The 22,485-nt window shown below is 45.8% G+C and overlaps 1 long non-coding RNA gene across 1 annotated transcript in view; it reads left to right on the top strand.

Annotated features, from left to right (window-relative positions):
* Positions 1-22,485, top strand: part of LOC137632002 (uncharacterized) — a 230,481-nt gene that overhangs the window by 28,867 nt on the left and 179,129 nt on the right. Inside the window, exon 3 of the long non-coding RNA XR_011041989.1 lies at positions 15,409-15,424. This is a non-coding gene — a long non-coding RNA (uncharacterized lncRNA). The remainder of the gene's footprint in view (positions 1-15,408; positions 15,425-22,485) is intronic.

The following is a 22,485-nucleotide window of genomic DNA, read 5'->3' as shown; positions in this document are numbered from 1 at the left end:
TTCATCTTGAGTCAAGTCCCAGAACTGCAGATAGACCTCTTTGCGACGAAGGACAACAAGAAGTTACCTCTCTACGTGTCCCTGTACGAGGATCCCCTAGCGGAAGCACTGGACGCTATGTCCCTCGACTGGAACAGATGGTCCAGGATTTACCTGTTCCCTCCTCACAACCTTCTATTGAGGGTCCTCGACAAACTGAGATCTTTCAAGGGAAAAGTGGAGATAGTGGCTCACAAGTAGCGGAACAGCGTATGGTTCCTTCTGGCATTAGAACTACGGCTGAAGTTTCTACCGCTACCGGATCCAGTTTTGACCCAGCGAGTTCAGAAGTCGACTATCTGCGCTTCATCACTGAAAACCCGAAACCTGCAGCTCATGATTTTCTCTCCCTAGCGGTGAGAAAGCGTTTCGGGATATCAAAAGACAGTATAGACTTTTTAGAGGAATATAAGTCCAAATCCACCAGAAGACAATATGAGTCATCATGGAGGAAGTGGGTGTCCTTTGTCAAGGCGAAGAAGCCACAAAAGATCTCGACGGACTTCTGCTTATCATTCTTCATCCACCTTCATGGTCAAGGCTTAGCAGCCAACACGATATCAACATGTAAGTCCGTCTTGACAAGACCTATTTTATATGCCTTCCAGGTCGACCTCTCTAACGACATTTTAAAAAAAATTCCGAAGGCCTGTGCTAGGCTCAGACCATCAGCACCTCAGAAACCCATTTCATGGTCTCTGGATAAGGTTCTTCATTTCGCTTCGCTGATGAACAATGAGGAGTGTGCTTTAAAGGATTTGACCCAAAAAGTTATATTTCTGTTTGCACTCGCTTCAGGGGCTAGAGTTAGTGAAATAGTAGCCCTCTCGCGAGAGGAAGGTCGTGTTCAGTTCTTAGAGGGGGAGAACTGAACCTTTTATCGGACCCAACGTTTCTTGCCAAGAACGAGCTACCTACCAACAGGTGGGGTCTCTGGAGAATCTGCCCTCTGAAAGAAGATGCATCTCTATGTCCAGTGGAATGCCTAAAGGTCTATCTTTGCAGAACTTCAGACTTTAGGGGAGGTCAGCTGTTCAGGGGAGAAACATCAGGCTCAAATTTATCTCTGAAACAACTAAGGGCGAAAATCGCCTATTTTATTCGCAGAGCGGATCCAGATAGTACACCCGCAGGTCACGATCCGAGGAAAGTTGCCTCGTCCATAAATTTCTTTAATAACATGGATTTCGAATATCTTCGCTCATACACTGGCTGGAAGTCTTCCAGAGTATTCTTTAGACACTATGCAAAGCAAGTGGAGCAGCTGAAGAGGTCTGTGGTAGCAGTGGGTAGTGTCGTCAAACCTACTGTTTAACTATGCGAGGAACAGTGAAATTAATTGGGACAATTAATTCTAGGGTGGGTGTGTAGTCACGGACTGTTCTACAGACTAAGTGTTAGGGCACCAAGGTGCCCACGTTGACTGTTCCATAATCAAAGGTGAACCTAGCATATGTGCAGACACATGTGCCAAGCGTTTCCAACGCCAGTGTGATTGAATAGTAAGACAGACTTTTATGATTTTAATATCTCAATATTAAAAGTGGCGCTATTGTTTTTTCTTTTAAGATAAACAATTTTTCTGCTTACTTTGATCCTTATGTTTACTTGTTGGTTATCCTCTTCTTATACGTGTATAATTGCTGATTAACCTGTTTTTTATTTTATTGATTGTCAATAAACTAGTTCTTGTGAACCTTGCGTCTCATTCGCCCGTGTCATTTTACTAGAAAATGGTTTAGCATTACTTAAACTATGTATAACTTTAGCATGAATAATCCTAATAGATTGTTCCTTTCTGCAAGCAAACTTTCATTGGTTTATGCTTTCCCCTAGTGGGGAGGACTTCACGCCCTATAGGGACGGTGGCGGATGTACAAATTTCTTCCTACCCGGATATAAACCTTTTTCCAATCCAGTAATAGAACGGGGAGCTTGTCGGTATTTCATATCGACACAGCGGTTCTTTTACAAAATTTGCTTTACATAATATAGAGTGAGACCACTATATTGGCTTGTCTGTTATTCATACATAGGTATATGTACTCTTCGAGACTTTTCCAGAGTCTACTATGACTCTTCCCTGTAGGGGGCAGGAAGCACTAACATAGTCTATGTTTAGATGAAAAGATGTATGACGGTAACATCTTAGGTCTAGGCTGACCGAGAAATACCTTCTTGAGAGTACGGCACGTTTTGAAAATCCACAGATACAGTAATGCTCTGGTATACTTCCATCAGGACGACATGGCCTGAGCCCAAAAAACGGATTTTGAGCGAAGCGAAAAATCTATTTTTGGGTGAGAAAGCCATGTCGTCCTGATGGACCCGCCCTTCCTTTTCTTTAAAAAGGGCTATAGGACCCCTCCCTATATACAGTATCTGTAGCACCTCGTGTATCGCTACAAGGAATACAGATGGCGCCGTCGACGGCGCTATGTACGCACTCGAAGCGAGATAGGAGAGGTGCCTTGTTAGCGGCTCTCCTTTCATTCTCGTTTTTCGTTTTCTTGCCACTTGACCCCTTCGAAGTGTTAATTCTGTTCGGGGTGCAGATTGCTATGTGGCGTGTCAAGAATACGTTCCTCTGATATTACGCAATATCCCTGGTTCATTTAATGAGGGATATTCGCTCCAGGAGTTAGAATTCTGGGTACCTTAAGAAGGTAAATTCTCTGGAAATATCACCGTAGTCAAATATACCCAAGGAAGCTACCCTATAGGAACTTCCATCAGGACGACATGGCTATCTCACCCAAAAATAGATTTTTCGCTTCGCTCAAAATCCGTTTATACTGTACTTGGATAACTGAATTTGATTAACTTTTTTACCTCTGTATATCTATACATTTGTTTATAACATTACAAAAGGGGCAGTTATTTGATTAAACCCTGTTGTTTTCATTGAATTGCATGATTTTTTAGACATACTGTACTATGGCCGATTCGGTACAGTCAGCCCTTGCTCTTTGCAGGGGTTAGATAACTTGAGACAGACACGAAGAACGAGAATCAGCGAATACTTGCTGCCAAAGGGTGGGGATTTCCTAACCCTACCAACTCACTGCCCATTGCCTTCACACAGTCAATTAATGCACTAAGTACTGTCTAATATTGATTTAAATTGGTTTTCATCACAGTATAAGTATTTTGTAATTGAATGAGGACATTTCAGTAAGTGTACAGCACATGTGCACAAGTGTACACTAGTACTAGACATGGTAAAGCTAAGGTATAGTACAGTATAGTATGTAGCACTATAGTAGCAACGGGACACTTATAATAACAAAAAACTGTTGTTCCTACCTAATATAACACTTGCTGATACTGTATTGTATATTACTGTAATATATATACTGTACAGTACTATCAGTACTGCAAGTGTTTGCTGTTTGACAACTCACCGCACACATAGCCTACATCTACATACTGTATTGTAAAGTACAGTATATGTAGTAATTTACATACAATAGTGTACAATATGTATAGTGTATAGTAATACTGCCTTTAAGATAAACTAAATGTACATACAGTATTTTATACAAAGACCACTAACCATATTTATACGAAGTTCTATGCAACAGTCTTGAAGTATGACGCAACTTCTGCTCAGTATTGTAGGGAATCACACATCTACAGTACATTACCCGATAAAGAGAAACACCGTACAGGAGTATTCCTATATACCACTGTATGCAAATACATAGTTTTTTTTTATATGAAAACATGATTCTGCTAAAAATGGACGGAAGGGGGAGATGCACACACAAGAAAAGATAATACAAGACTGAGGCCGAGTCAGCGTGAGATGGGATGTTGTGCTAGACAGAGCGGTAATTGGCGCTAAGGAAGCTGGTTGCAAAGGAGCACAGGCTGTTTGAAATCGTCGCGCCGCGAGACAAATGTGATTTCTTTTTTAATAGGTTATATGGTTCTCCGTGTCCTGAACGACGGAAATCGTGAAGAATGAATCTGGAAGAAGGGGGCGAACTGTATGCAGTAGGGTCCCGAAATATGTTTGAATTGTGCGAATCCCCATTTATGCAGTTGCTAGTTCTCAAAAATTAATTTTCTTTATGTGCAAACCTGTTCAAAGTCTGCAAGTTACATGCCACAAAACTCATCAAAGCTATTGTCTTTTCAAGTGTTGGTAGGCCGGCATAGGCTTAGGTACGGTACTGATAATAAATGTAACCAAACCATATTTACCTTACATTTTATTGGCATAATTTCATAATAAATAGCCTATTTAAAGAAAAATTCCTTGTCAACTCTTCTCTATGCGAGTCCAGCTGAGAAAATGTAAACATTGAGTTGTGGTTATATTTTCAGTAACATTTCTTTCTCTAACCTTTCAATGATTTTAATGGTAGTGCTAATGACGGTAGTAATAACATTTAGATTAGCATAATATTCATTTTTAAACATCTGACTTACCTGGTAGTTATATATATAGCTTTATGTCCCTGACATCACGGCAGAATTTCAGAACTCGCGGCAATCGCCGATTGGGTAGCCAGGTGTACCACCTGTGCGGCCTCTACCAAGTTACTTGGAACCATTCCAACTACCGGTATTCCTCAGATCTTCCCTGCTGCCTCACCGGTGACATCTTTGGAATTTTGCTCGCTTTGGCCTGTGTTTTTTGCAGTTAATTTGGTGAAGTACACTTTGGCTTTGGCTTATTCTCGTTTTGGATTTGTTTTTGGAATTTTCTTGGCCCTGATTAGATATTGATCCTTCCCCTGTAGTGGTAATTCCAGATCCCCCTACTGAAAAAACTAATGATCCAACTCTTAAAGACATGATGGTGGCCATTCAAGCCCTTGGCGAAAGAGTAGAATCTCTCGCAGTGGACAGGGCAAAATTATGGTCTGATGTGAAAGAGTTGAAAAGTGCAGGTGTCAGTGCTAAAATCAGTGCAGTGGAGGGTGCGGCTTCTCGGACCTGCCGTGCTCCTAGCCCTAGACCTCTTCCAAGCTCCCCAACCCCTGGGAGAAGGAATGTCGACAGGCGAAGGGAGGCGAGAGGTTTTTGCTCCTGAGCTGTCGTCCCCTCGAGCGTACCTGTTGACGCTTCCCAGGACGCTCGCCCTCGCCATTGGAAAGGCGAGGTAAAAGTGTTTTCATCGTCGTCGAACGACGCAGCTCCCAGACGGGGCTGGCGTCTTACCTCAAGACAGCTCAAGAGGAAAATTTCCGCTATTGAGCAGTGTCGTGTAATGACGCCTCAGGCTCCAGGACGCAGCCATTGGAGCAGTCCAGAGCAATTCCCTTCCTGCTCTGAGGGGAGTTCTCCTACCAAAAGCAGTAAGATGTCGCACAGGCGCCCATCTGCTTCAGTAGGAGACATTAAGAGGTTGGACGCTGTTAGTCCTCCTACCGAAAGTGGTAAGTTGTCGTACAGGCGGCCATCCGCATCGGTAGGAGACAAACAGATGTCGGATTCTTACATGACTTCTGTACATGTTCCTCCTCCTCCTTCGGATTGGTACTCGTCTCCGGAACGTTCAGCAGATTCCTTGAGTGACGTGGAGAGAGAATTAGTTGAAGTGGCAGCTTTGCCTGTCTGTCCCCAGCAGCAAGAAGCTCCGGATTTAAATGTGCTTCAGGATATGCAGCAAAAACTCTCCTCCTTCATAAAGGTCTGGCAGCCAGCAGACAAGAAGACAGTTACTCGTCATGACACCGAGCGTCAAGAATCTAAACACCATGAGGCCAGGCGTCAGAAAGCCAAGCGTCAAGAGGGTCATGACACCGAGCGTCAAGAGTTTGAACTACATCACGCCAAGTGTCGAGAAGTTGGAAGTCATGACGCCGAGCGTCAAGAAGTTGGACGTCGTGCCGCCGAGCGTCAAAACCTTGGACGTCATGAAGCCGAGCGTCAAGAACGTGGACGTCATGGCTCCATGCGTCAAGATTTTGGACACCATGACGCCAGGCGTCAAGAAGTTAGACGCCATGACGCCAGGCGTCAGGAAATTGGATGCCATGACTCAAGGAGTCGCGAAAAGAAGGAGTCGACGTCAAGGAAACAGGATGTCGCTACTTCGGTACAAGGACAATCAGAAGAAGGGAACGACGACATTCACCTTTCCCCTGGTAATCCTTTAGAGGATTATCCGAAGAAGAGGACCCGAAGAACCACCATGCTTCGGCAGACTTGAAAAGGCTCATGAGGGTATTTTCTGAGGTTTTCCCTGAGAACTTTGTTCCTGCTACTCCTCGTTCCCCGCCTTCAGAATTTACGCTCGGGAAATCTTCGAAGGAGACCAATTTTACGAAGATGGTTTTGTCTTGTTCATCCAAGAGAGCTTTAAAGGTTATGGAGGACTGGATGCAAACTAAGAAAGACCAGGGAAAAACAATTTTCTCGTTTCCTCCGGCCAGATTAGCATCCAGGTCGAGTATTTGGTATGAAACTGGAGAAGCTCTTGGCCTGGGAGTCCTTGCCTCTGCCCAAGGGGACTTTTCGAGTCTGGTGGACGCCCCTCGTCGGACGGCCCTGAGGAGGACTAAAGTCTTTTGGTCAACTTCTGAGTTGGATCACCTCCTCAAAGGTATTTTCAGAGCCTTCGAAGTTTTTAATTTCCTCGATTGGACTCTGGGAGCATTGGGGAAAAGGATGGAATCTTTGAAGGATATTAACACAGAAGTTCTCGTCCATATTATGTCATGTATGGACAAGGCGTTGAGAGATGGGGCTAATGAGTTAGTGGCACTTTTCTCAGCAGGTGCAGAGCCCAAATGTGCTCTTTTCTGGCGAATGGGGTTACGCCCATGCAGAAATCAGAGCTGCTTTATGCAACTCTTTCCTCGCTCCTTTTCCCGCAAGATCTGGTAAAAGAAGTCTCTTCCATGTTAGCCCAAAAGGCTACACAGGACTTAGTTTCGAAGACAGCAAAAAAGGTTCTACCAACGACCTTCTCGATTCGTAAAACTAAGGAGGAAGCACCAACCCCTCAGGTTGCTCAGCCCTTTCGGGGGAAAACCTTCGGCAGAGGTAATACCAGACCTGAGGGAAGGAGATCGAAGAGGATAGGCTCAAGACAAGGACGAAGCAGGGTCTGACAGCAATCGTCTTCAGACAGCGGTAGGAGCCAGACTATCCAACTTCTGGTAAGTATGGGAGAAGAGAGGAGCAGACCTTTGGTCCATTCAGTTACTCAAGGAGGGATACAAAACCCCTTTCCCTTTCCTAGGAAAACATCCTTTAGCAGTAACACCAATAGATCTCTCGGCCAGATACAGAGAGGAATCAAAAGTACAGGCGATTCAACAGCAAATGTCGCTTTTATTAGAGAAGGTGTGAGATTTAGGGTCACCAGGCTTTTACAATCGCTTGTGCCTGGTTCCCAAGAACTTGGGGGGTGGAGACCAGTACTGGATGTGAGTGCGCTCAACGTCTTCGTACGGAAGACAAAATTCACAATGGAAACAACAAGATCAGTCCTAGCGGCAGTCAGAAAGGACGACTCGATGGTCACGTTAGACCTTCAGGATGCGTATTTCCACATCCCCATCCACCCGAACTTCAAGAAATACCTGAGGTTCGTGTACAAAGAGGAAGTATTTCAGTTTCGGGCTCTTTGTTTCAGACTAAGCACTGCGCCTCAAATCTTCACAAAGTTGATGTCCAATGTAGCGGGTTTGCTGCATTTGAGAGGTATCAGAGCCTCTCTGTATCTGGACGACTGGCTCCTCAGAGCTCCTTCCTACATTCGCTGCCTGGAGGATCTGCAGATGACGGTGAATTTATCAGAGTAACTGGCACTTCTGATAAACAAGGACAAGTCGCAACTGACCCCATCCCAAGAGATTCTGTACTTGGGTATGGGGATTCAGAGTCGGGCTTTTCGGGCTTTTCCGTCTGCCTCAAGAACGGAATAAGCCCTGGTGAAACTTCAAAGCTTTCTAAGGAAACAGAACGTGCTTTGCGAGGGAATGGATGACCTACTGGGGACCCTTTCCTCGCTAGAGCAGTTTGTCTCCTTAGGAAGACTGAATCTTCGCCCTCTTCAGTTCCACCTCAATCAACATTGGAACAAGGGAATGGAACTGGAGATGAAGTGTATTCCCATATCAGAGTCCATGAAGCAATGTCTTCGGTGGTGGAACGACCCCCGTCAAGCTCCAGGAGGGTCTTTCTCTAGAACAGAGGAACCCAGACCCAGTGTTGTTTTCCGACGCCTCGGACTCGGGGTGGGGAGCAACACTGGGAAAGTTGGAGATCTTGGGTTCCTGGACAAAAGAACAGGAGACGTTCCATATAAATCAGGAGGAGTTGTTGGCAGTCTTTTTAGCTCTCAAAGGGTTCGAGGATTCAGTTCTGAACAGAGTGGTGCAGGTCAACTCCGACAACACTACGGCGTTGGCCTACATAAACAAGCAAGGCGGAACCCACTTGAGGTCTCTTTACGAGACGTCGAGAGAGCTCCTTTACTGGACAAAAGAAAGGAATGTGAGTCTAATCACAAGATTCATTCAAGGGGAAAGAAATGTGATGGCAAACAGTCTGAGTAGAGAGGGTCAAGTCTTGTCAACAGAATGGACTCTTCATCAGGAAGTCTGCAAGAGCCAGTGGCAGACGTGGGGTCATCCTTGCATAGACCTGTTTGCCACAGCAAAAACGAAGAGGCTGGAGACTTACTGTTCTCCAGTGCCAGATCCCGAATCAATTCACATAGACGCATTCCTCATGGACTGGTCTCACCTAGATGTGTACGCTTTTCCGCCATTCAAAATAGTACACAAGGTGATTCAGAAGTTTGTGTCGCACGAGGGCACCAGAATGACTCTAGTGGTCTCCTTTTGGTCAACAAGATAGTGGTTCACAGAGGTACTGGAATGGATGGTGGACGCACCGAGAAGTCTCCCTACGAGAGTAGATCTACTCAAACAACCCCACTTGGAAAGGTATCACCAAAACCTCCAAGCTCTACGTCTAACTGCCTTCAGACTATCGAAAAACTCACGAGAGCTAGAGGTTTTTCGAAGGAAGCAGCTAGTGTGATTGCGAGAGCAAGGAGATCTTCCACCATCAAGGTTTACCAATCCAAGTGGGAGGTTTTTAGAGAATGGTGCAGAGACAACTCTTTTCCTCTTCCAGTACCTCTGTGACTCAGATAGCTGACTTCCTTCTGTACCTTAAAAGGAGGCGTAAGTTTTCGACCTCAACCATTAAGGGGTACAGAAGCATGTTAGCAGCTGTCTTCAGACATAGAAATTTGGACTTGTCTGATAATAATCTCCAGGACCTTCTCAGATCCTTCGAAACCACCAAGGAAGGACATCAGGACTCACTGGCTTGGAATCTAGATGTAGTCCTGAAGTTCCTGATGAGTAGTAGGTTCGAACCTTTGCATAGACCTTCATTAAAGGACCTCACCATGAAGACTCTCTTTTTAGTCAGTTTGGTGACAGCAAAAGGGGTCAGTGAAATACATGCCTTCAGCAAAGCTGAAGGCTTTAGACATAACAAGCTATCTGCTCCTTACAGCTGGGGTTTCTAGCAAAGAACGAATGCCCTTCACAACCCTGGCCCAAGGCTTTTGAGATTCCAAACCTTTCAGATTTGGTTGGAGTGGAATTAAAGAGGGTCCTGTGTCCGGTAAGAGCTCTGAAGTTTTACCTGGAGAGAACGAAGGATTTACGTGGTAAGTCAGAAGAACTTTGGTGCTCAGTCAAAAAGCCTCTACAAATGTCAAAAAATGAGCTATCCTTTTTCATCAGGCACTTAATAAGGGAAGCTCATTCACAATGTAGTGAGGCGGATCTCAAGTTTCTGAAGGTCAAAGCACATGAGATTTGGGCAGTAGCAACCTCTGTAGCCTTCAAACAGAATAGGTCCTTGCAGAGTATCATGGACACGACATTGTAGAGGAGCAAATCAGTGTTTGCCTCACAATATTTAAAACAAGTTCAGACTCTTTACGAGGACTGCTACACTCTGGGACCATTCGTAGAAGTGAGTGCAGTAATGGGAGAAGGATCTACCCCTACAATCCCATAACCTAATACCCTTTTTCTTCTCTTGGAACTGTTGAATTTTTATGGTTGTTTGTGGAGACTGGACGCAGTCTTCCACAATCATTGATTTGCAGTCAGGTGGTCAGTTTGTTTCTTGGGAGTGCCCGGACCAAGGGTATTGGAGGAGGTCCTGTCACATAGAGGTTATACACTGGTTTGACAGCTCCTAGAGGTCTTCAGCCCCCTGGGTGGATCGGTGGATTTCTTAAGGAAAGCGGACATAATGAGGCAGGAGGTCATTGAAGTTAGCTTCCTTAACAGGTACGAACCCTTAAGTTTGTTTAATAACTCTTAGGCAAATTCCAACGATGTTGGCGGTCTCTGACCCTGCACCAAAGGTGTCAATCAGCTATATATATAACTAACAGGTAAGTCAGATGTTTAGAAATGATATTTTCATAATAAAATAAATTTTTGAACATACTTACCTGGTAGTTATATATAATTTGATTCCCACCCTCCTCCCCTCTAGAGACTTAAGGGCATGGAATATCTGAGGAATATTGGATTGGTTAAGTACCTGGGTAGAGGGCGCACAGGTGGTACACCTGGCTACCCAATCGGCGATTGCCGCTAGTTTTGAAATTCTGCCGTGATGTCAGGGACGTAAAACTATATATATATAACTACCAGGTAAGTATGTTCAAAAATTTATTTTATTATGAAAATATAATTTTTCATTATAAATCCATCATGATTCAAATTATTTTCACTTTCTCCAATTTCACATCATCTTCTCTGTCACATCGAACGTTATAGTGGTAGCACAATAAGTGTTTTATAACTATTAATTTAAAACTAGTTTAGTACTTTCTTCATTTTTGCTGGCAGTTCCATAATTGATATGGATACAAGTTTATACAAAATTAAACTGACATAACTGAATTTAATGAAAAAGTTTAGAATTATAGTAAATTATTTAGAATTATCATAAGTTATCATGCTGGCATTAGCAGTATTTTGTTATTGTTGACTGAATGAAAACAAAATGGCATTCCTGTTTGTTCCAACATGGACTTACCACAGACCACTGTTTATGAGAACCTGGGGCTAGTTAGCGACCATGACCAGGAATTCCCCCCCCCCAACAGGTCTATTCCCCCTAATCCCCCCCTCTCCACATGTGCGACCCTGGCCTCGCTTGTTTTCCCACAATGCACTAAGAAAAAGCTTTGGGCTATGTTGGATGCGCCCCTTATCCAATTCCTGCCGCTTCAGATTGGGCACGTCGAGTGGAGACGAAGGACTGTGAGAGGAAACGTCACTCCTCTAGGCCGCTGTCTTACGCCTCTGTGTCTCTTGGTCCCGTGCCAGCGCCGGCGTTCCTTCACCGGCCGTGAGAGAGGCCACCTAGCGGAGATCCCGCTACCGGAGAGTGGGCTTCTGAGGTGGGGTCGAGGCACTACCCGGAGAACAAGGTGGTCAAGAAAGTTTCCTCCCTTTGCAGAGTCCTCGGCTTCATTCGGAGGCTCAACGACCTTCCATAGCCCTCTCTGGCGCAGACACAGCACCACTCTAACGGTCTGAAACACCGGTTTGGAGCCGCAAGGAAGCAAGGCCCTCCTTGACCCTAACCCTCTCCTAAGACATTGGGCAGAGGTTAAAGACAATCACCCCTGCCTCATCTGAGCCAAGAAGACCGCACAGGTCCAGTAACCTGATGAAGCTCCTGCCCTTCCCGGAGGTGAAGCACAGGCACTTCTTTCTACACTCTGGAAGGCGCCAGTCAAGGGCACCAAGAATCGTAGGAGAACCTGGCGGCCCTAGCTCCGGGTTCCACGAAAGAGAGACTGTCCGGAGGTTCCATCCGATTCACAGTACAAGAGGCTACAGCCATGGAAGTGGCCTCTTGGACCATGGGTAACGTGGCCTCATGGCTGGACCTCTGGTTCACGGCCCTCGTATCCTTCGCCCTGGACATTGACGTCCTGAGTGGGCCTGTAAAGGACCAGTTTGTGGAGTTGGCAGTCTCCGAATCGAGAGGTATCTCCTTTTTGGCAGGGCAGTCATACACTGTGGCATCAAACTGGGTGCTGGGAAGGAGAGACTGTCCTCTACAGGATGCCCAAGAAGCTCCCAGACAGGGAACTGAGAGCCCTCAGAAATGTCCCCATTGTCGGAGATTCTCTCTTTCCTGAGGATCAGGTCGAAGATGCTCTGGTTAAATGGAGAAGAGAGAGCCAGTATGTGATGCTGCACAAGGCATCATCGTCATCGTTATCGTTGTCGTCGTCCTGCTCCCAGTACCGTGTGCGGGAGTACAGCAGGCCCAGGGCCCAGTCGGGTAGCCGACCTCCCCTTCCTCTGCATCCGCCTCATAACCAAGCACCTTCTGCCGCCCACTTGGGCCCCTCCCGCAGCCCCCCGTTGGATGACGGAAGTCGTCCCCTGTCGCAAATCAAAGCAGAGTCTCGGCCAACTGGGGGTCCTGTAACGGGCAATTTTTCGAGAGGAGGTAGGGTGCAAGGCCCCTCTCCCCTGTGCCCTCTGCGGGTAGGGGGATGCCTCTCCAGAAAGTGGATGGAGGCAGAAGCAGACCTGTGTCAAACGGTCCAGGTCTTGCGGGACGGTTAGCGGATCTCCTTCCGAGACCCCTGCGCCGCTGGTGTCGGGTCTCGAGGCCGTATCACTACGTCCCAAGGAAGAAGTGTTAAGGAGAGCCTTGGAAGGGGAAATACAGGGCTCGCTCTTGAAAGGTCCGTCCAGCCCGTGCCTCTTGAGCTTCCGGGATTTTCAGTCGGCTTTTCCTGGTGGAGAAACCCTTTGGTGGGTGGCACCCAGTCATCGACCTTTCTGCCCTCAACCGGTTCGTCGCCAAGACCGCCTTCAAGATGGAAACGCCCCCCAGTACGGTTCTGGCAGCTATCACTGAAGGGGATTTTGTGTCATTCCTAGATCTTGAAGACGCCTACTTCCAAGTTCCGGCACACCCCTCCAGCAGGAAGTTTCTCCAGTTTAAGTGGGGAAAGGAAATCTTCCAGTTCCTCACCCTCTGCTTTGGATTCTCAACCGCTCCTCAGGTTTTCACCAGTGTCTTTACCCTGGTGCCCCAGTGGGCCCACAAGATGAGGCTCCTGAGGTACCTCGACGATTGGTTGTTCCTCTCGGAGGTTTGGGAAGAGCTGTCAAGGCAGAGGGATGGGTTAGTGGTCTTCTGTGTGGAACTGGGAGTGGTCTTCAATTGGGAAAAGACCCAGCTCTCCCCAACAACGAGGACAGTGTACCTGGGGATGGAAGTATGCTCTGTGCAAGCCAGAGCCTTCCCAACGAGGGAGAGGGTCGTGAAGTTGGAAGAAGTAGCGCGGCCCCTCATCAAGGGGGAGCTGGCCACTCTGGTGGAGTGGCAGAGACTAGTGAGGCACCTAGTGTCCTTGGGGAAGCTCGTCCCCTGAGGGAGACTGGTGCTGCCGCCAGCCCAGTGGGACCTGAATGAAATCCAGGCCCTATCATCTCGACATCCATCATCGAGACCCCCGCCATCCCAGTCAACGAGGGAGGCTCTTTAGTGGTAGTTAGACCCAAGAAACACCTTAGCAGGAGTCTCACTGCTGGATCCTCCTCCGGAAGTCCTTGTCTTCACAGACGCATCCAAGGAGGGATGGGGAGCCCATCTACCTGACCAAACGGCCGCAGGACTTTGGTCCCTGGAGGAAAAGGCCTTCCACATAAACGAGCTCGAACTTCTGGAGGTTCGAAGAGCCCTCTTCGAGTTTGGAGGCTCTTTAGTGGGGAGGAGAGTGGCCTTGATGAGCAACAATGCCACCGTCGTCGCCTATCAGGAAGCAGGGTGGGCTCCCTACCTATAAACGAAAGTTTATATGTAAGGTAAGGAAAACATCTCAAATTTTGGAAATGGTAGTGTACTAAGGCTTGTAGGTAACTGTTACCATTAGCTATTCTTTGTAGTTTGTCTTTTGTAGGTAAGTAAGCCCTCCTAATTTGCGGTGGTTAGGTAACAGTCAGGCGTGAAAAGTGAGATTCCGCAAATACTTGCTGCGCTAGGGTTTGTTAACTCTTAACCTGCCAACTCACTGCCCATTTCTCAACTAACACACTAAATAACACGTTGTACTGTCTAATATTGTTCTTACTTGGTTTCTATCACTGTTTAAATAGTGTTAATGAATGAACACATTTTAGTAAGTGTGCAGTACATGGAAACACATGTTCTACATACATGGTAAGACTACTGCACACATAACACAAGTCATGGCCACACTTATACGTACATGTAATGCATACAGTGACAACAAAACATTGTTGGTCTTATCTAACAATACTTGCTGATTCAATAGTATGTATTACTGTAATATATGTACAGGGCTATCACTACAGCACAGCTTAATTTGCTAAGGGAACACTTTTAAGTGACTGCTGTTTTCGGCATGTTGATTTGCACTGTTGAAACTCGCCTTACACATAGCCTGTATGTCCATTACTACTGTAAAGTACGGTATTTTGTATACTGTAGCCTACAATACTGTACAGTTGTTAAAATAACAAATACTAATACGCAATTAATACACAGACACAATAAGGAAAAGTATCAGTACAACACCACTGACTGTTTATGTACGAAGTTTTACAAAATAAGTCTGAAGCATGATGTAACTCTTGAGCCTCAACTATTTGGTGCCTGGGGTAGTGAAATGTACATAAACCATTTTATACTAAAATATAGTAACCATAAATACAACTTGATTCTGCACAAACAGTCTTGAAGCGAAAGATGCACATGCTAGTGAGCGAGAGATGGGGTGTTGTGCTATGTGGAGAGGGAAATGGCGCGAAGAATGCCGATTGCATAGGAGAGTGGTCGGTTTGAAATTGTTGAGCCGCAAAAGTACTTATCGCAAAACCACAAGTACTGTATGTGATTTTTTATTTTGATAGGTTTCTGTATATGGTTTTCTGTATCGCAAGTAACTGAATCCGCATAGATAGAACCTGTGAATATCGAAGGCTGACTAGTATTTTTTACCCTTTTTATGACATGGATTGATTTATTTATGCAAATGTGCTATCAGTGAAATAGTTGTAGAGTAGTAAGTTAATGTATATCTTTTCTATTTTCTGTTTTTGCAAATACAGTAGAAATTTTTTTTTACAATAACAAATGATTTTTTAAACTATTAATTCATATTGTTTTTTATTTTTTCTCTTTGATCTTTTTTCACGAATGATTTTTTTTTTTTTCAATGGACAAAATTCAAGATTTATAAATGTCACTAATGCAGGATTACCCATTACCCATTTGAATGCAAAATGGGAAATTGGATAATTTGTTTATTGTTGTGTTAATTCCTAATTCACATGGTTTAATTTCCTTTCTCCTTTGCAGGTCCTATCTTCTTCAGGTGAGTTTTTCTATTGTAAGTCTGTTAGAATCCCATCTAAAATTTTTCAGCCTAGAACTAATTTTATTCCAATTGCATGAAATATTTATTTAGGTTATTTAGCATGTTCTTTACAAAGCATATTTTGAGATATTTTTTTATTATCTATATGTTGATAGAAATTTTTTTTGTATCGTTTGAAATTTATTTGACTAAAAAATGGGGTTATTTTGATTTTTTTCTGAATGCAGATAAGTATGCATTCGTTATTAAGGATTTGAGTTCGATAGTGGTGTACAAATTTGGTTTATGTTTTTTGGTTGGGATCATTATTAGCATTTCTCTAAGTTGTGTTTACTAACTGGTATTGGCTTTAACATTCAAATACTGTTTTTAAATATTTAACTTAGCCGGTGAATATATAGCTGCAACTCTGTTGCTCGACAGACAAACTGTACAGAAAAAACTCGCCAGCGATCGCTATACAGGTTGCGGGTGTGCCCAACAGCGCCATCTGTCGGCCAGATACCAAGCTCTATGTAAACAAAGACTCAATTTTCTCTCTGTCGACGTGTCGACAAGACGTACTTTACTCACTGTTGCTAAACTGGAGTTTTTCACATCATCTTGGTGAAGTACTATATTCTGGTTTTGAGCTTTCGCTGTGCAGGGTTTTTCTTCAAATAAATCCTTGAACTCTTTTTTGTATCGGATTCATTGTTGATGACTTAGATCGTTTTTTGGATTTTCCCTTGACCAATTCAAAATGGCTGACCCTTCACAAGTTCCCAAATTTAGAAAATGCAATGCTAGGGACTGTTCTAGGCGTCTTCCGAAGGCTTCTATCGACCCTCACACTGTTTGTTCCAATTGTCGGGGTAAAACCTGTCAATTGGAAGATCGGTGTGAGGAGTGCGTGGGCCTTTCGGAATTCGATTTTATCGAATTTGAAAAGTACACACGCAGGCTAGAGAGAGATAGAGTTAGGAGAAGTTCTTCTAGGTCTATTGATGTTTCCTCTCCTCATGCCCCACAACCTATTCCTTCCCCTGTAGTGGTTGTTCCTAACCCCGCTCCTAGCACTCAGGAACCATCGATGGCTGACATGATGCGTGCCATACATGCCCTGGGGGAGAGAGTTGAGTCCCTTGCAAGTGACCGCAATCAGCTCATGGCGGATGTTAAGGAGCTTAAGTGCCAAAGTGCAGTGGGAAGTGCTAAAGTGCCAAGTGATAGTGTTGTGAACAGTGTTGCGCTTGAGGGTTCGTCTGTTCGTGCCTGTCGTCCTTCTAGTCCGGGACCTCTTGCAAGCTCCCAAGTCCAGGGGAGAAGCAATGTCGCACGACGCATGGGTTCGAGAGGCTTTAATCAGCGAACAGACGTTCCCTCCATGGTATCAGGCGTATCTCCCCAAGATCGCCCCTACCTATGTAAGACGAGAGAGCCCATTTATACCTCGTCGTCTGAAGGTGTTTCTCGTAAGAAACTTTGGACCAAGGTCTCACGACCTTTAAAACGTAAATCGGTCCCTTCAGGACAAGTCCAACGTCCCGGTTGTAGCCACTGGGTCAGTTCGGACTCGTTGCCGTCATCTGATGACTGCTCACCGCCTAAGAGAGGCAAAGCGGTACCGCTTCAGGCACTAACACCGTCTGTCGCCGCACCTGCTCCAGTAGACCCTAAATGGGCTTTGCTGCAAGACATGCAGTCCAAGCTTACGTCGTTGATGCAGGACTTTCATGCGGAGAAGGTTGCTGCCGTACCTCCTAGCCTACAACCTTCCAAGCGATCGGTTGTGCGTCCTGTTGACGCTGAGGTAACCTTCTCGCGTCTACCAGTTGAGGTGGTTGCTCCACCGATGCGATCCAGTGTGGGTTGCCAGCCGCATGTTGACGTTAAGCGACGCACGGAGGTGGTTGTTGACGTTCTGGACGTTCAACAACCATCAGAGGTGACTTGTTTTGACGCGGTGCGTCAACCTCCGCAACCCAGTGTGGTTTCCACTGCGCAACCCAGTCGGTCTAGACAGTCTCGGGTAGACGCTGTGCGTCCTCGCGCTCCCATGGTTGTTGACAGTTCACAGACTGTGCAGCAGTTCCATGACGTTGCGTCCGGCTCCGTCACGCATGCACCAGTGCGACCGGACTCAGCGAACCAGACGTTACCCACTCCGTTGCCGTTTCCTCATCAGTTTTCGGATGAGGAACTTTCTGATGATGATGTTGCTGCACATCAAGATGATCAACAATCAGAACTGGACGAGCCTAAGTCAACTCAACCATCTTTGGACTTTAGAAAAGTTTTGGCTATTTTCAAAGAGTTGTTTCCTGACCAGTTTGTTTCTGTGGCTCCTCGTTCTCCGCCATCAGAGTTTGTTTTAGGCATGCCTTCTACCGCACCTGCCTTTACTAGACTCGTCCTCGCACGCTCGTCTAAGAGAGCTTTGCGGGTGATAGGAGACTGGTTAGAGTCCAAGAAGAGTTTAGGGAAGACAGCATTTGCCTTTCCCCCTGCTAAACTCTCTTCTAGATCGAGCGTCTGGTATGCCACGGGAGAAGTTCTCGGCTTGGGAGTTCCTGCCTCTGCCCAGGGCGACTTTTCAATTCTTGTAGACTCTCCCCGCCGCCTTGCCATGAGACGCTCAAAAATTTGTTGGTCATCATCGGACCTGGACCACCTTATGAAAGGGATCTTTAGGGCTTTTGAAGTCTTTAACTTCTTAGACTGGTGCCTAGGAGCCCTGAGCAGGAAAATCTCTTCGACAGATAAAGAGACTTCTTTGCTCATTATGTCCTGCATGGACAAGGCCGTCCGTGATGGGTCCAATGAGCTTGCTGCCTCATTTGCGTCCGGAGTCCTGAAAAAGCGAGAGTCTCTCTGCTCGTTCCTGTCTGCTGGAGTTACACCATGCCAGAGATCTGAGCTTCTCTTGGCTCCCCTTTCCAAGTGCCTATTTCCAGAAGTCTTGATAAAGGAAATTGCTGCTTCGTTAGTGCAGAAGGACACTCACGATCTAGTTGCGTCCTCAGCTCGCAAAGCTCCCCCTTTGCCTACATTGTCGGCTAGACCGAGGATTGACACTCCAGCGTCTCGCTTTATTCCGCCCTTTCGTGGCAGAGCCTCCAGCAGAGGAGGTGCTCGTGCCGAAGGGAAGCGAGGGAAGAGGAAAGGATCCAAGTCCTCTAAGGGCAGAGTCTGACTGCCCGCAACTTCAGACAGCAGTGGGAGCCAGACTCAAGAACTTCTGGCAAGCCTGGGAGAGGAGAGGCGCAGATTCACAATCTGTGAAGTTGTTCAGAGAGGGGTACAAAATCCCATTTGTACGCAAACCCCCTCTAACAACATCTCCCATCGATCTCTCTCCCAGGTACAGAGAGGAAGAAAAGAGACAAGCCCTGAAACTGGAAGTGTCTCTTTTGCTAGAAAAGGGAGCGGTGGTCAAAGTCTCGGATCTTCAATCACCGGGATTCTACAACCGCCTCTTCCTGGTTTCAAAGAAGACAGGAGGGTGGAGACCGGTGCTAGACGTCAGTGCTCTGAATGTCTTTGTCACAAAGACGAAGTTCTCCATGGAGACCACAAAGTCAGTCTTAGCAGCGGTCAGAAGGGAGGACTGGATGGTCTCCCTAGACCTAAGGGACGCCTACTTCCACGTCCCCATTCACTCAGACTCCCAACCTTTTCTGAGATTCGTTTTCGAAAATGTGGTCTACCAGTTTCGGGCCCTGTGCTTTGGCCTAAGCACAGCTCCTCTCGTGTTTACGAGGCTGATGAGGAATGTAGCCAAATTCCTCCACTTATCGGACATCCGAGCCTCCCTTTATTTGGACGACTGGCTTCTCAGAGCCTCTTCCAGTCGTCGCTGTCTGAAGGATCTCAAGTGGACTCTAGATCTGACCAAGGAATTGGGACTCCTAGTCAATTTGGAAAAGTCGCAACTGGTCCCATCCCAAACTATTGTGTATTTAGGGATGGAGATTCACAGTCTAGCTTTTCGGGCTTTTCCGTCGGCCCCCAGAATAAGTCAAGCCCTGTTATTCATCCAGAACATGCTGAAGAAGGAACGCTGCTCAGTCAGGCTGTGGATGAGTCTGGTAGGGACGCTATCATCCCTGGAACAATTTGTGTCACTAGGAAGACCACACCTCCGTCCGCTTCAATACCATCTAGCTTTTCACTGGAAAAAGGACAAGACGCTAGAAGCGGTCTCGATCCCCATTTCCGAAAAGATGAAGTCTTGTCTGACTTGGTGGAAGGACAATATCAACTTAAGAGAGGGTCTTCCCCTGGCTGTTCAGACTCCCAACCACGTTCTCTTCTCGGACGCATCGGACGTGGGCTGGGGCGCGACACTAGACGGTCGGGAATGCTCAGGACTATGGAACTCGAGTCAGAGGAACATGCATATCAACTGCAAGGAGCTGTTGGCAGTACATCTGGCCTTGAAAAGCTTCAGGTCTCTCCTTCGAGGCAAAGTGGTGGAAGTAAACTCAGACAACACCACGGCCTTGGCGTACATCTCCAAACAAGGAGGGACCCACTCACTGACGTTGTACGAGATCGCAAGGGACTTGCTCATCTGGTCAAAAGGTCAAGACATCTCCCTAGTAACGAGGTTCATCCAAGGCAACCTGAATGTCATAGCAGATTGTCTCAGTCGGAAAGGGCAAGTAATTCCAACAGAATGGACCCTCCACAAGGATGTGTGCAAGAGGCTTTGGGCCACTTGGGGCCAACCAACCATAGATCTCTTTGCAACCTCGCTGACCAAGAGGCTTCCAATCTATTGCTCCCCAGTCCCGGACCCAGCAGCAATACATATAGATGCCTTTCTCCTAGATTGGTCACATCTGGATCTCTACGCATTCCCACCGTTCAAGATTGTCAACAAGGTACTGCAGAAGTTCGCCTCTCACGAAGGGACAAGGTTGACGCTAGTTGCTCCCCTCTGGCCCGCGAGAGAATGGTTCACCGAGGTACTTCGATGGCTAGTAGACGTTCCCAGAAGTCTTCCTCTAAGGGTGGACCTTCTACGTCAGCCTCACGTAAAGAAGGTACACCAAAGCCTCCTCGCTCTTCGTCTGACTGCCTTCAGACTATCGAAAGACTCTCGAGAGCTAGAGGCTTTTCGAAGGAGGCAGCCAGTGCGATTGCTAGAGCAAGGAGAGCATCCACCATTAGAGTCTACCAATCGAAGTGGGAAGTCTTCCGAGACTGGTGCAAGTCAGTTTCTGTATCCTCGACCAGTACCTCTGTAGCTCAAATAGCTGATTTTCTCTTATATCTGAGAAAAGGACGTTCCCTTTCAGCTCCCACTATCAAGGGCTACAGAAGCATGTTGGCATCGGTCTTCCGGCATAGAGGCTTAGATCTTTCCAACAATAAAGATCTTCAAGACCTCCTTAAGTCTTTTGAGACCACCAAGGAGCGTCGTTTGGCTACCCCTGGTTGGAATTTAGACGTGGTACTAAGATTCCTCATGTCAGACAGGTTTGAGCCGCTACAATCAGCCTCCCTGAAAGATCTCACTCTAAAGACTCTTTTCCTGGTATGCTTAGCCTCAGCTAAAAGAGTCAGTGAGATTCATGCCTTCAGCAAGAACATCGGATTTTCGTCAGAAAAAGCCACCTGTTCGCTACAACTTGGTTTTCTAGCCAAAAATGAGCTGCCTTCTCGGCCTTGGCCTAAATCTTTCGATATTCCCAGCTTATCGGAGATTGTAGGCAATGAACTAGAAAGAGTCTTATGCCCTGTGAGAGCTCTTAAGTTCTATTTAAAGCGTACCAAACCTTTACGAGGCCAATCTGAAGCTTTATGGTGTTCAGTTAAGAAACCATCTTTGCCTATGTCAAAGAATGCTTTATCATACTTTATCAGACTGTTAATACGAGAAGCTCATTCACATCTGAGTGAGGAAGACCGAGCTTTGCTTAAGGTGAAGACGCACGAAGTTAGAACTGTTGCAACTTCCGTGGCCTTTAAGCAAAATAGATCTCTGCGAAGTATGATGGACGCAACCTATTGGAGAAGCAAGTCAGTGTTCGCGTCTTTTTATCTAAAGGATGTCCAGTCCCTTTACGAGGACTGCTACACACTGGGACCATTCGTAGCAGCGAGTGCAGTAGTGGGTGAGGGCTCAACCACTACAATTCCCTAATTCCATATCCTTTTAATCTTTCTCTTGAAATGTTTTTAATGTTGTTTTTATGGGTTGTCCGGAAGGCTAAGAAGCCTTTCGCATCCTGGTTGATTTGGCGGGTGGTCAAAGTCATTTCTTGAGAGCGCCTAGATTAGGGGTTTGATGAGGTCCTGTTGTATGGGTTGCAACCCTTGATACTTCAGCTCCTAGGGGTCGATCAGCATCCTAAGAGGATCGCGAGGTTCCGTAAGGAAGACGTACTTATAAGGCAGAGTAATCGTTCAAGTCGACTTCCTTACCAGGTACCTATTTATTTTGTTTTTGTTATTTTGATAACTTCTAAAATGAAATAAAAACTCTTAGCTCATAGAATGTAAACATATATTACTGGTCTCTACCCACCATCCTGGGTGTGAATCAGCTATATATTCACCGGCTAAGTTAAATATTTAAAAATGATATTTTAATTATAAAATAAATTTTTGAATATACTTACCCGGTGAATATATAAATTAAATGACCCTCCCTTCCTCCCCAATAGAGACGCAGTGGGACGAGGAGAAAATTGAGTCTTTGTTTACATAGAGCTTGGTATCTGGCCGACAGATGGTGCTGTTGGGCACACCCGCAACCTGTATAGCGATCGCTGGCGAGTTTTTTCTGTACAGTTTGTCTGTCGAGCAACAGAGTTGCAGCTACAGTATATATTCACCGGGTAAGTATATTCAAAAATTTATTTTATAATTAAAATATCATATTATGTTATTGTGTATTAATTTTTCTAGTGTTTTATTTCTATGCCCTAATTTATAGTTCATCTAATATTTCATTATTTTAAACATCTGACTTACCCGGTAGTTATATATATAGCTTACGTACCTGACGTCACGGCAGAAATTTCAAAATTTGGGGCAATCGCCGATTGGGTAGCCAGGTGTACCAC

This window comes from Palaemon carinicauda, chromosome 40 (assembly GCF_036898095.1).
Source record: "Palaemon carinicauda isolate YSFRI2023 chromosome 40, ASM3689809v2, whole genome shotgun sequence".
In the NCBI taxonomy this organism is placed as follows: Eukaryota; Metazoa; Arthropoda; class Malacostraca; order Decapoda; family Palaemonidae; genus Palaemon; species Palaemon carinicauda.
The sequence above is the reverse complement of the archived record's forward strand: the minus strand, read 5'-3'. Positions and strand labels throughout refer to the sequence as shown.